At 48.2% G+C, this 14,891-nt stretch overlaps 1 protein-coding gene across 1 annotated transcript in view; it reads right to left on the bottom strand.

Moving 5' to 3' along the window:
* ZC3H7A (zinc finger CCCH-type containing 7A) overlaps window positions 1–5,251 on the bottom strand; it is a 37,690-nt gene extending 32,439 nt beyond the window's left edge. The window contains exon 1 of the mRNA XM_068966997.1: window positions 5,205–5,251. The gene's annotated coding sequence lies outside the window, so the exon portion shown is untranslated. The remainder of the gene's footprint in view (window positions 1–5,204) is intronic.
* Window positions 5,252–14,891: the final 9,640 nt, after the last annotated feature.

The following is a 14,891-nucleotide window of genomic DNA, read 5'->3' as shown; positions in this document are numbered from 1 at the left end:
ATACCCTCCTCCTCTCAAGCCTAACTCTGCCCTTCTCAGTACTGAAATCACCTCCTGGCCAGCTGCTCAAACCAGAAACCTTTCTCTCACCACATCCAACTAATCTACCCACAAAGCATCTGTCGGTGACACTGTCAAAAATACATGCCGGGCACCCCAAATCTGAGCGTGTCAGGCCTCCTGTGCCACCCCGGTCCCAGTCACAGGGGGGTGTCGCAATTCCCTCCCCCCCCCCACCTCTGCTCTGGGCCCCCGAGCTCACCACTATCCCTCCCCCACCCCGTCCCTACACTACGCTGAAAGGAATGCCCTTTAAAAACACAAGTTGGGTATTACAGTCCTGCTTAAACTCCTCTGCTGGCGTCCCCTCAGCACCCAGAACCAAATCTAGACTCCTGACGGCGACGCCGCCCTCACCCGGCCCGGGTCACGCTGTTCCTCTTCCTGTGGGTCCCTGGGGTGAGTCAAGGGCTCCACGCTTCCGGGAGCTCATGCATGCAGTTCCCTCTGCCCACGACACCCTTCTCGGATCTGCCCTGAGCTGGCTCCTCTCAGCCCTGAGTCTGGGCTTCAGGGTCACCTTTAGAGGCTGTCGCCCTCATCACTCCCTGCCAGGAGACCCCCTGTCTTTCTTGGATGCGATCACCTCACACTCCCTGGGTCCAGGTCAATGACAACCTGAGCGAAGAATGAATGAAGTGGCCAAGTGTAAAGAGGACACTCCATTCAAAGTCCCCGGGACAGAGCTTCAGTCAAGGGAGGCGTGAGAAACCAAAGGATAGGGCCAAAGAGGAAGTGACCGGACGCCAGTGGGGCTGGCTGATGGGGACCCCACGTCCTTAGGGAGCAAACAAGGGAGTGAATCAACAGGGTGGGAATCAGCCGGACCAACAGAGGAAAAACCTGAACCCCTAAGTCACTCCTGAAGGAGTTCACTCATCACCAACAGGGGAAGAGCCAGTCAGCCACACCCTCTTCTCCTTAAACGGAAAGGAAGTGGTGGGAGGGTGAGGGGGGGAGCTTTGAACTGTAAAAATAAATAAACAAAATCAGCGAGAAACTCAATTACAGAGTCTGAGCAAACCCTGGGAGATGGTGGAGCACCGGGAGCCTGGAGTGCTGCAGTCCAGGGGGCCAGAAGAGTCGGACACGAGGGAGCCACTGACCAACAACAATTCATGAAGTAGCTAAACTCCTGTAAACGGGAACATACATCACCTCTCTGGAAGCAGCTGACTTTAAGTTCCTTACTCACCCTGAAGCTTCACAGAAGGCAAGGCACCCTGGCTCTCCGGTATAATTCCTTATATATTTATTCTGTGCCTGTGAGGTGACACCCACTAGTCGAAGCCTAGCACAAAGCTATAACTAAACCATGAAATGCGAAACTGTGAAATTCTGGCCTTTCATGGTAACTTTGGGAACCAGCAGCATCCATTATCAGAAGACACCAAGGAAGCGAAATGTGACTACAATATACGGCAGAGGCAAAAATCACAGCCATCACTGACGGCTCTGGCTGGATGCCAGGCATTGTTCCAAGTGCTTTCTGAGGGTGAAATCATCAATCCTAAGAATCCTGAGAGGCAGGTACTGAGAGGAAGCTGAAGCACAGAGAGGTGATGCAGCCGGGCCAGCATCGCACAGCCAGAAAGCGGCCCAGCCGTCCGGCCTGGCCCCGGGCCTGAATTCCCATCCAAGGAGCTCTGCCAGGAGGGCCAGCATGGCTCTGAGGGCGCTGGGGCTAGGCTCTGAAAAACACACACAGCTGCCACAGACAGGTGGGCACTTCAGTGCCACTCAAGAGGAACCGAATAAATACAGCCCTCTGCACACTCAGGCATACAGGGTGACGTCGGCAAGGGATGAAATTTAAAGCAACTCAGAGAAGCAGAGGGGGTCGATGGTGTGGACACAGGGAATTTTAGGACAGCACTCCAGGGCCAAGCGGCGAGTGGAAATACGCTCCGCCCACGACATCACGCGTTTAGAAAGAGGAGTAAATGTTATTAAACAGCCGTACTTGCAAGACATCCTCACACAGGACCAGAGAAGGTGCCCCAGAGAATGCGCAGCACAGTGCCTGAATTCTTGCCTTAAAAGGCATTCCTAAGCTGCAAGTGAAAAATTATAATCATCAGCCTGTAGTCAATGCGGTCCTCAGTCTCAAGTCTCTCTGGGTCAGGGCCCAAACAACACACAAAGTAGCTAAAGTAACTGTTCCCTGTCATCCCAGCTTGCAACACTTGCAGAAGTGGGTGGACACATTACATCCCACAGAGACCACAAACCCAGGGAGCGAAACGTCATTATAGATGTTCTGGCACCTTCTTGGAACAGGGAAATCTCCTCCTGGATACACTTATGAGGCAGTTTGCCCCTTCTACTGAAAACGAAAGCCCCAACATGAAGGCTGCACTAAGCAACATCAGGGAGGCAATTTCACACTTTTACTCCTCCCCTAACCCCTCTCCCACCCCCCCCTCACCCCCCAGCTGTTCACTTTGAACTTGCTCTCAGATCTCTCAGATATAACATGTGCCAGGTGGCCCTTCCGGGGCCCAGGCCTCCTAAGGCCCTGGGAACATCTTGCCTGACACAGGAATCCTGTATGGGAGGAATGGACAAGAAAGACAAAAAATCTTGCAGACAGCTTGCCCGGGGGCACCCAGGCCCTGGGTCAGTGGCATGCCCAGGACTACAGAGATGTGCTGAACTGCCAGATTACTACCCTGCTCCAGACTCACGTATTCTAATAAAATACAAAGGTTCCACTTTCTCATTTGTGCAACAGAAAAATTTCTGCCTTTTACTGTATTAATTATCTGGTTCCCAAGGCGTCACAGTATGTGAAATTAATAGTAATTAGTTAACTAAAAACACATCGCTAAACTCATAACAAAATTAAAAAGCAAACTTCTTATTTGGGCAAGACCTGGTAAGGATAAATGACCCTGTTTCTTTGCATCAAAGGAAATTTTCACTTCACTTAATATGCTTCTATTGTGTGTGTGCGTGTATGTGAATCAAATTTTTTAAACTGATATTTGGAACAAGTATACATTTTAAACTTCTGGATGAACATTTTCTTATTTCTCCACCCGAAAAATACTATCTAAAGTTTTTCTGATGATTTGTAAACATTTCACACTTTAGAAAACACAAATTTCACTTTCAATCCTAAGATTCTGGAGAAGAAGTATTTTCACTAATACACACACACTTCAAGATATTATCTGGAAATCAAATCTCCACACGTTATACTTTCTCTTGAAAGTCATTCTAGAGTAACCAAGGCAAAGAATACAGACACCTTCTGTTCTACCTTGTCCTTTACTGGAATGCTCACAACTCGCCAAGAGTCACTGTCACCATTACTGGACTTGAGATTCTATCCTCATTGATTCTCTCCTACTTAACATTGATTTAACCCTCCCAAACTGACAAGCTTTACAGCTAGTCAAAATGAAGAATTAGGGGACAGTATCATTGACAACCACCACTTGTACTCATAAAAACTAACAGTATCTAACAGGTGGGAAGGGAAAAGAGTGTAGCTCGGTGTGTGATGAGCACCCAAGAAAGAGCCATGGTAACTTGAAGGAAGGCATTTAGGTGGCAGAGGACCTGAAAATCAACATGTGCTTTGCATTACACACACACACAAACATACACCCCACCCCCCAAAAATATTCAGCTTCGATAGCTCAAGGTCTGATTCTGAGTGAAACTATCTGCAGACTCCTGTAGACAGCAGACGGAAAACGTTTTTTCAGCAAAGAAAATTCCCTCCACTAATTTGAATTATTCTGCAAATTAGGACAAGATCCTCATTAAGCAATCAGCTGGGCAGTCCAGCTGAGGGTGAGAGGGAAGAGGCAGGGGATTCCTTGAGAGCCTAGTAGAGAAGGAGGCCACATGCCATCACAGAATCAGAAAAAAATAAGCAGATGGCACAGGCTCCTAATCACCCCTGCCCCCTTCCGAAGCTCTGGCTGAACGCTGTCCAATAGAAATATAATGCCAGTCACATATCTAATTTTAAATTTTCAAGTAGCCATGTTAAAAGGAGAAGAGAGAGCAAAATGAAACCAGTGACATTAATTTTAAGAATGTATTTCAGTTAACCCAGTATGTTCAAAACATCATCTCAACCTGTATGATTTAAGCAGGAAAAAAATGACGAATGGGGTGCTTTACTGTTTTCTCCTAAGTGATTTAAAATCAGGTGTGTTTCTTTCACCGAAGAGGGAATCTCCAGTAGGTCAAGCCACATTGCAACCGCTCCGGCGGTCAGCGGCCACCTTCCGGGGGCAGCTCACACGAACTTCAGGCGGACGTTGGCCTTTAAAATACCTAACTACGTATCAGAGGACCGGGTTGGGGGGAAAGACCCAAGTCCCGAAAATTTCACCCAATCAGGGTGCAGGCGCGACCTCTCGGGACCAGCCAGAGCTTTCCAGCTGGACCACACCCCTGCAGTGACCGTCCCCGACAGGAAATTCACGCTAATGGGAACTGACAGGTCTTCATTCTTTAAGGGTGGGGACGAGAAACCTCCAGCCCGGGCCGTCTCGGTGTCCACAATAAAGACAGGAAACCATTCGTGCACGTCCTAGACGTGAGCTCCGTGCAAAACAAAAAAATAAATAACGGGGGGTGGGGGGGACGGAGAGAGTGACCCGAAATTAACGAGCCAGGCGCCCCGCGAACATCTTTCCCGCCCCCAAAACCAAGGTACTGGATTGGTGGGGGGTGGGGGTCCTCGATCACCAAACAGACACAAATAGTACGGGAAAATATATACATATATATATTTTTTTTAGTTAACCAGAGACGGGGTGTTTTGTCAACCGAAACGCATGCGGGAATGGGGCGCGCGGCGGCGCCCCTGCGCCCCACTTGGCGGAGACGCGCCCCCCCCGCCGCCGCCCAGGGAGGGAGGCACCGGGACCCGCCCGCCCCCGTCGGCGCGCCCGCGGGGGCCCAGGCGGCGGCGCGCGCTTGGGCCGCCCCTGCGCCGGGGCCGCGCGCCCTTTGTGGCCGAGCCCCGCGCCCCCGGGGCCGCCGTTCCGCCGCGGGGCGGCCGAGAGCGCGCCCCTCCCCCGCCCGTGTCCGTTACCGGCCGCGCGCGAGCACGAGGCGGCGGCGGCGGGCGGGGGCCGGGCGGCGCGCGGGCCGGCGGGCGGGCGGCGCGCACCTACCTGCGGGGACGGCCGCGCCGGCGGGCGGGCAGCGGCGCGCGGTGAGCAGGCGACGGCGGCGGCGGCGGCGGCCTGGGCGCTCGCTCGTAGCTTCCCTCCGCGGCGACCCGGCGGCGGCAGCGGCGGCGGTGGTGGCGGCGGCTCCTCGGCCTCCGCGCGGCGCCCTCTGGCGGCCGGAGGCCGCGCCCGCCGCCCGGGAGACGCCGCCATTGGCTGCGCCCGCGAGCGTCGGCGCCGGGGGCGGTGGCGGCGCCACGTCGGGCCGGGCGGCGGCGGCGGCACCGGGAGGCGGCGACCCCTCGGCCCCGGCCTCCGGGGCCGCCCCCGAAGCTGGCGCGCGGTCCTTGCCTGGCTGCGGCCGCGGGGCGGAGCCAGTGGAGGGGCCGCGCGGCTCCCGGAAGCAGCGGTCTTGGGAACCGATAGGGGGTGGGCGTGCGGTTCAAATGGATGCTCGCCGGGCGTGTATTTTTCTGGGCCGCGCGGCCCTGGAGTAGAAGAGCTAGGAGTTAGAACAGCGTCTCACAGGGAACTGACCTCGTTTCGGGTGTCGGAAGGTGCCTTCCTCGAGACACTGTTTATTTAGCAAGGCCTTAGCTGGTGCTCCTTACTCTCTGGCTTGTGAACTGTTTAGAACCTGTGGACATCGTTGTTGTCCTCTTTCCTGCAGAGGAGGAAGAGCACGGAACTCAGTGGCGGCTCTGACATGGACGGGTAGAGGGCCTGGCTCCCGTCCTTCCAGTGCCACCTCATCTACGTGTATTTTCTTGTTGCTTTAAAAAAAATTTTTTTTTATGTGCACCTTTTCTTTTTCTCCACCGGAGCATCACTTTATTATTAATCTGCCGTCCGCAATCGAAAACTCTTTAATAGGTAACCCCCCTATCCTGGTGAAGTGGACCTTTCTTAAAAAGTCTTGAATTTGTTACGATGTTTATGTTTTGCCTTTTCGGCTTGAAGGCATGTTGGGATCTTTGTACCCCACCCCCACCCCGCCCCGACCAGGATTGGAACCTGAAGCCCCTGCATTGGAAGGCTTAAGTCTTGACCTTTGGACCACCAGGGAAGTCCCCCATCCATCTGGATTTTCAACAGTCGGCGGTGCTCGGGGCTATGGCGGTGGACAAGGCAGGGTCCCTACCCCATAATGGGATGGGGAATGGCAGTGGGAACCCACCAAGACGCAGAAAAGATCTTTCTGGGCGGTGAAAAGCCTCTAGGAGACTCAGGTCTGGGTTGAGAGACTGCGATGAGGTTCATTTAAAATAGAGGGGAGGGACGCCTCTGCGAAGGTGATAGTCTGCAGAGCTGAGGAAGGTACTCTCGGGCAGAAGGAGGGTCAAGTGCAAAAACCGGGAGACTGGAGCTTGGTGTCTGGGGAGCAGCAGGTGTGTTTGAGGGCAGACACGTCTGAGTAACCGAAGCAGGCCACTGTTTGGAATTTGGAGCTTGTTCTGCGTGGCACTACTGAGTCTGAATTAGGAGTGACACAATGTGATCTGCATTTCAAGAAGTTCTCTAGGGCTAGTGTGCTGAGACTGGGCGTCGTAGGAGGAGCAAGATGGGGCACCGGGAGACTGCTGGGTGGCTCTGGCAGTGGTCTGGGTGATGTCAGTTGATAAACCTGGTGTACTAGCTCAGGCTGCTGTAACAAGATACCAGCCAACCTGGAGGCTTAAACAAGAATGCATTTTCCCAGAGTTCTGGAGGCTGGAAGTCCAAGATCAGGGTGTTGGCAGGGTTAGTTTCTCACGGGAACTGTCTGCTTGGCCGGCAGAGGGCCGCCTTCTCTCTGTGTCTTCACGTGGTCTTTCCTCTGTGTACAAGCCTTTCTCTTCCTAGGAAGACATCTATCATATTGGCTTAGGGCCCCTCCCTTATGACTTCTTTTAAGCTTAATTACCTTCTCCAAGGCCCTGTCTCCAGATACAGTCATGTCAGGAGTTAAAGCTTCAACATATGAATTTGGAGGGGACACAATTCAGTCCGTAACACCAGGTAAGCACTGTGACAGAAACGTTCAAGGAGAGCTGACCGTCTGAAGAAGGGATTCTGTTCATCAGTCAGGTCTCAGCTCAGACGTCTTCTCTTGGAGAGTCCTTCCCTGACAGTCACCTGAAATTGCCCATTGTCTCAGCACTCTCTGGAATGACTTTGCTTAATCACTTGGGTTCTTATTTGTGGTCTTCCTCCTCCCCTGTAGGACAGCAGAAACTCTTCCTGCTCTGTTCTCTATTCCCAGCCCCTAGAACAGTGCTAGCACTCTATAAATTTTAATCAAATGAATGTCCCCAGGTAACTAGGAGCTAAAGTCTGCAGGATGAGCAAGAGGTAACTGGCTGCAGGGGTGCATGGAGAGAGGAGACTTAAGTCGGAAGATGCTGAAAGGGGACTTCCCTGGTGGTCCAGTGGTTAAGACTGTGCACTTCCACTGCAGGGAGTGCAGGTTCCATCCCTGGTCAGGGAACTAAGATCCCACATGTTGATCGAGCAAAAAGAAAAAAAGAAAGAGAAGAAGATGCTAAAAGGTCAGAGTGGCTAGACCACAGACACCTGAGTGGTTCCCGGAAATTTAGACAGGATATGAGCAAAGGCCAGGCCCTGAAAGGTGGTGTAAAGCTACATGAAGATGGACATCATTTTGCCAGTACAAGAGAAAACTCGATGGGATTGTATGAGTTGCCTCGGGTTGCTGTAGCAGATCACTGCACACTTAGTGCCTTAAGATAATGCATATTTACTAGCTTACAGTTCTCGTGGTCTGACAGTGGGTCTCATGGGCTAAAATCAAGGTATGGACAGGGCTGATTCCTTCTGGAGGCTCCAGAAAAGACTGTTCTCTTGCCTTTCTCATCTTTTGGGGGCTGCAGCCTCCCTTCGCTCATGGTACCTCCCATCATCTTCAAAACCAGCAAAGATTAGGGAAGCCTTCCTCAGGATTCATCTCCCCAGTTCTGCTTCTGATGCCAGGTCTTCTCTGACTCTCCTGCTTTCTGCTTTCTCTTGTAAGTGCCTTGTGGTAACAATGAGCCCGTTCAGATCATGCACGATGATCTCCACATTTTTCTCATCTATCTATGGGAGAGTTCTTATGACCAGAACTGTGTATTCTACTAAGCAAGAGAAGGCAAACCAGGCCTGTTCTTTTTTTAATTAATCTATTTTATTTATTTGATCATTCCAGGTCTTAGTTTCTGCATGCAGGATCTTTCATTTTGGTACGCAGGCTCAGCGGTTGTGGTTCATGGGCTAAGTTGCTCTGTGTCTTATGGGATCTTAGTTCCCCAGCCAGGGATCGAACCCCTGCATTGCAAGTTGGATTCTTAACCACTGGAGCACCAGGGAAGTCCCAAGGCCTGTTCTTTTTATTTTATTTATTTACGTTTTAATTTTATTTGGCCTGTTCTTTTTAGATGGGTTTTATTTCTGCCAGAGTGTGTTGCATTAGTTTGTGATCCCAGTCTTCCCACCCACCTTGAATTCTCCACTCCTCTGCATGTTATCCTGTCAAAATTCTCCACTGTATAAGGAGTCAGTATACGTCTATTTTTGGTTGCCTTGGTTTTTCCGCTCAGCAGGGCACCAAATTAGGAGTCTTAGTTGAAGAACCTCATCTTCTAGCACTCATCTGGAAACGTGGGAGTGAGTTCTTAGTGGGGATCTCTGGCCAGCAGCTCCTGCATCCCGGCAATAACATCAGTGATAGCTCTGTTTTGTGTATAAAGTTTCTGAAGATTCTCAGCTGCAGCTGCCATGCACACATGGCAAAAGTGGGTTTTGTTTTATATAGTCACATCCTAAGTCCCCTCCAAAGGAAAAAAAAAAAAGGTTGATATCATTATAAACACGATTCTCTCTCACTCAAATTCCTCCAAATAAATACAAAGTGAATGTTGTGGCATGAATATTTGTGTCCCCTCTCTTAAGTTCATATATTAGAAATCCAAACCCCCGATATTAGAAGGTGGGCCTTTGGGAGGTGATCAGGTCATGAGGGTGCCGCCATTATGAACAGGATTAGTGCCCTTATAAAAGAGGCACGAGGGAAATGATTTCTCTCCCCATCGTGTGGACACAAGGAGAAGACAGCTGTCTGCAAGCCGGAACGAGGGTCTCACCACACATGTCAGATCAGTTGTCATCTTGATCTTGGGTTTCCCAGCCTTCATATCTGTGAGGGGGAAAAAAAAAATGTTTCTTGTTTAAGCCACCCAATCTATGGTTATTTTGTGAAAGCAGCAGGTACGAACTGAGACAGTGAACATCTAAGATACAAGCAGTTGGTTAGTAGGAGATAGCACAGGAGGGAGGGAACTTGGAGTCTGGGAAGCAAGGATTAAATCTCAACACGCTCCTTACCCATATGGATGGCCTGGGGCCCGTTTCTTACATCTCAGTCCTGAGCTCATTGTCTTAACATGTGGCTAATAATCCCTCTCTCATGGTGAGGATTAAATAATGTGTACATAAGGCGCCTGGCACAGAGAATGGTCAATAATTAGCAGGTACATTTCCCTCAGGATGTTGACTAATGAATAAACTTGCCACCATAATCTTGGAGGTGGGGAGGGGCACTTGCACCGGGCCCCACCCCCAGACACCATGAAGCATGCTCCTTAGTCCCCCTACATTTGGAAAAACTGTTCCTGAGGGGGGCATGATGGAAGGGTGACAGATCTCAGGTATCCTGAAGCAGAAAAATGCTTGACTCACTGGCTTGAAAATAGAACCTCAGGGGACTTCTTGACTTCACCTTCCAGTGCGGGGGGGTGTGGGTTTGATCCCTGGTCCAGGTGCTAAGATCCCGCATGCCTCTTGGCCAAGAATCAAAAACATAAAACAGATCTGAGCAAAAACATAAAACAGAAACAAAAACATAAAGCAGAAGTCATATTGTAACAAATTCTGTAAAGACTTTAAAAATGGTCCACATCAAAAAAAAAAATCTTTAAAAAAATGATTTAAAGATAGGCCCACCATCTCAGAGATAAAACCACTATTTTGAGGCTGTTATCAATGTATTATCTACAGAAATGGATTCACCACAGGGCCAACCTCAAATAAGAATGAAAATAGAAGCGATCTGTTTGCAAGTATTGTATTTGTTGTTGTTTAGTCACTAAGTCACGTCCGACTCTTTGCGACCCCGTGAACTGCAGCACGCCAGGCTTCTCTGTCCTTCACTACCTCTCTGAGTTTGCTCAAACTCATGTCCATTGAGTCTGTGATGCCATCCAACCATCTCATCCTCTGATGCCCCTTTCTCCTCTTGCCCTCAATCTTTCCCAACATTAAGGTCTTTTCCAATGAGTCAGCTCTTTGCATCAGGTGGCCAAAATACTGCCGCTTCAGCATCAGTCCTTCCAATGAATATTCAGGGCTGATTTCCTTTAGGATTGACTGGTTTGATCTCCTTGCTGCCCAAGGAACTCTCCAAGAGTCTTCTCCAGTGCCACAGTTTGAAAGCACCAATTGATATATGTGTTCCAGAAAAGGAAAACCTTCAATTTAATGGTGACTCAGAACAGGAAAAGCACATGTTAAATGTTTGCTAAATGACCACATGATACTTCGACAAGCCACACGCACGAATTATGTCAGTGCTCCTATGGGAACCTGTGCTGGAACCTACATGTTCAGCATTTTAAAAAATGTAATATTATTATATTCCTTCTTGAATAGTCATATGAACTGAGTAATCCCAGTAAATCACTGGGACTATACTTCTTCCACATTCTGCTTTGATGAAGTGCTAAAATATAAGAAAGATACAAAAAGTATAAACTGGATTCCTTTATTTGGCTTTGTAGGTATTATATGGATTAGGCATGTGCTTCCTCTCCACTTTCTCTTGGTACTTACCTCATGTTACTCAGCTTTGAAGATAGCTTGCTAAAACCTCCACCCATGGGCTGGTGGCCTGTACATCAACTTACATGTGTGACTAAGTGCAGGTGAGGAGACATCCCGACTCAGGGATCGAAGCCAGGTCTTCTGTGTTGCAGGCAGATTTTTTGCCATCTGAGCCATCAGGGAAGCCCAGTATAAAGCAAAAGAGCCCTAATTATCCAAGAAAATAAAAGAAGCAGATAGATAAATAATTGGGGGAATAAGATGAAAGACTTTATGTTTTACTTGTCAGCATTTTTTTCCAGGAATTCTTCGGAGTTCCCCCAAAAGGATACGGTGGTGGGAAAGCAGATTTCTGCCTCCAAATTATGTTCCTGTGATTCTCAGCCTGGACTTGATACTAAGTTTGGTGCTACAGTGTATCACACAGTTCCTTTCTTTTATGTGGGGAGACACATTTAACATTTAAAAAAGAATTGCTCCAGTTCCTATTAATAGTAGCTTTGGGGGATGGAGGATCATGAGAAATCCAGGAGTGCTGTCTTCACAGCAGGAATTATTTTCAATTCTTTCCCCTACTTCTTTCTGCCCCAAAGCTGGGAGTACAAGGGTCCCCTTTCCATGTGTTCTGTCTTCCCTCCATACCTATTCCCAGCTGACTATTCCTCCCCCATCCACTGATTAATCCTGCCCATGCTTTCTACTGCCTCCAGCCTCTGGAACTCAAACCACCTGGAAATGGTCCTTCTGGAATAGTGGATGGGATCCAGGGAGCTCCATTCATCTGTTCAACAAATGTAAGTGCCAACTACATTCAGTGTGCTGAATTCCAAAACCTACAGTCAGAATTCCTACACTCAAGATGCTTAAAATTATACTTGCTATATGAAGATGCTCCAAGATGTGGGCTTGGGAAATAGACAATTAGAACAGGAAAGACCACAGGGACCCTGGGCGTGGGTGCTAAGTTTCACAGTCATGTCAGACTCTTTGTGACTGCATGAACTGTAGTCTGCCAGGTTCCTCTGTCCGTGGGATTTTTCAGGCAGGAATACTGGAGCGGGTTGCCATTTCCTCCTCCAGGGGCTCGTCCAAACCCAGGGATTGAACTCGAGTCTCCTGCACTGGCAGGTGGGTTCTTTACCACCGAGCCGTCTGTGAAGCCCCTATGATGCACGTAAAGCACAGGTTAAGCGAACGTGATCTGTCTTTTAACATGTGAAATTCTCAGGACATGTGTACATGAGGAGGATTAACATGAAATCAGAAGAAAACTTACCACTGACACTGCAGTTTAAAAGGTACTTACTGCTTCAATTAAAGGAAATGGCTGGCAGGCTCCTTTAATCCAACTAATCTACAATAGAGTGCTTTTTTTTTTTAAACATGCTCAGGGATCATAAATTTTACTCAGTCTTTTATAGCCTTTGGCAGGGTGCCAAGGCTTATTAAGAAACTGCAGAAGCCATAAATATAAAAAATGTACAAATTCTCCCTTGAGTAACCACATGAATGTTTCCAACAACATGTCCAAAGCCATTTTCCCCTTCTGTGAAGTTGTTATAAAATGTACTTAGCACAAATCTACATCTGCTGCTCTAGACTGATTTATAGCAAAAATTTTAATTAATGTATTTTTAAAGACGTTTGCAAAAAAAGAATAAATGTGAATAAACTCTAAATCTGAATCATAGTCATCTGGTTGTGCTATAAATTTTAAATATCAATTAAAAAAAAAAACAACAAACCCGAGCCAGCTCTGCTCCCTATCATTCAGCGTCGGTCCTTCAGGCATGCTATTTAAGGCCTGTGTTGTCATTAGAAAAGCTGTTTCTAGGAACATGCGTGTGTGTGTGTATGTCTGTATATGCTGCTGCTGCTGCTAAGTCGCTTCACTCGTGTCCGACCCTGTGCGACCCCAGAGACAGCAGCCCACCAGGCTCTTCTGTCCCTGGGATTCTCCAGGCAAGAATACCAGAGTGGGTTGCCATTTCCTTCTCCAATGCATGAAAGTGAAAAGTGAAAGTGAAGTTGCTCAGTCGTGTCCGACTTCACGATCCCATGGACTGCAGCCCACCAGGCTCCTCCATCCATGGGATTTTCCAAGCAAGAATACTGGAGTAGGGTGTCATTGCCTTCTCCGCAACCCCCCAAAATTCATATATTCCATGCAAATTTATTATAGGATGGGCTTAAATCTCATTTGTTTTCTAAAACAAAATCTAACTAGGTCTTAGGGACTTCTCTCTGGCAGTCCAGTGGTTAGGACTCCACGCTTCCATTGTAGGGCACAGGTTCAATCCCTGGTCGGGGAACTGGCATCACACAGGCCACACAGCATGGCCAAAAATAAATAAAGTTATATATATATTTTAAAATCTAACCAGATTTTAAACATTCTTAGGTTCATCATGACTTTATAAGAGCTCTCTTTGCATCTCAATTCAAATGTTATTCTTCCTCACCTCATCTACAGTATCAGCAAAGTCTGTCTTGCTTTTCTTCAGCTTTGATCAGAGGAACAAGTTTTAAGTTGGCTAATTTATCCCGAGTAAACATTGCAGTAGTTGGCACTTTGGGAGTACATCAAGTTCTGGCAAAGAAGTCCTTCTAACCAGGGGAACCCAAAGTCTTAGTGATTTACTTACCGTTTCAGGGGCAAGATCATCTTTAAGGACAACCCTTTACTAGCATTTTCTTTCTTTCTTTTTTTCCCCCTGGCTGCACTACTTGGCTTATGGGATCTTAGTTCCCCAACCCAGCATCGAACCCCAACCCCCATCACTGGAAGTATGGAGTCCTAATCTCTAGACTGCCAGGGAATTCTCTACTGGCATTTTCTTTAAAGTCTATGAATGGGTATATCAGTAATTTTTTAGTAGCAATGATCTTTAAGTAGGGGGCCCTGCTTAGCCTAGATTAAGGCAGAAAGCAAGTTTAATTTAATCACATGTAAATTCACCTATCCAGGTAAAGCCAGCTTCAATGTCAACAAAACCCAGTCTTTCTCCATCAGTCAACTCTGTCACTCTCAGGGAGTTCCTCCCTTGATGGAGTCCAGAGAGCTGCTAGCAGTTTCAGGCATATGGGGCATCTTCTCAGCAACCCCCACAAATATTCAAGGCCTGAGTCTCATTGACCAGAACCAGGTCATCGTCTGACCATCCTGAATCAATCACTGAGGCTTGGGGGATGTCATACAATTGAGTTGTTGTCCATTGACATTGTATACAATCACACTAGAAAATAATGACTTGGGCTTCAATTATTTATTTCACCCCTGGTGCTGGGGGGTCAGTACATAATTCTGTTTCTTGGTTGAGCTCTGTCAACTCAGCCAAGAAAGGGAAAAGAATTATCCCTCCAAGGAAAAGTACTTGGCACCTAAAGAAGATTATAAGTGGCTGGCACATTTTTCTAAAACAAAAACTATTTCTAGTGCTGATAAAAGAAGATAATAAATGGGTAGGTCCTCTTCTTTTCCAATTCTCTACCGTCCTAGCCAATCTCACTGATGGTTCTGGCCTCCACTGTTGTTTATGCACTGATGGCTCTTCCATGTAATTCTCTAGCCCAGATCAGTCCTGAGTCCCTGCCCAATAAATAATCCAACTGCCTACTTAACATCTCCTGGACAGCTCAGAAGCATTTCCAACATCACATCTCAAAAGTTGAACTCCTGGCCTCCCTGTCCCCGTACGACACTTTCTTAGGGAAGCCTTCCCTAACTTTCCCAAGGAGATCAAGTCTGCCCAGCAGAGACAGTCAGTGTATGGTGTACCTCCCTTTTGGCACTAGACGCAAGTGCAAGGTCACATTTGTTTGCATGTTATTTGATTC

The sequence above is a fragment of the Capricornis sumatraensis genome, chromosome 3 (genome assembly GCF_032405125.1).
Source record: "Capricornis sumatraensis isolate serow.1 chromosome 3, serow.2, whole genome shotgun sequence".
In the NCBI taxonomy this organism is placed as follows: Eukaryota; Metazoa; Chordata; class Mammalia; order Artiodactyla; family Bovidae; genus Capricornis; species Capricornis sumatraensis.
This window is presented reverse-complemented; position numbering and strand designations above follow the sequence as displayed.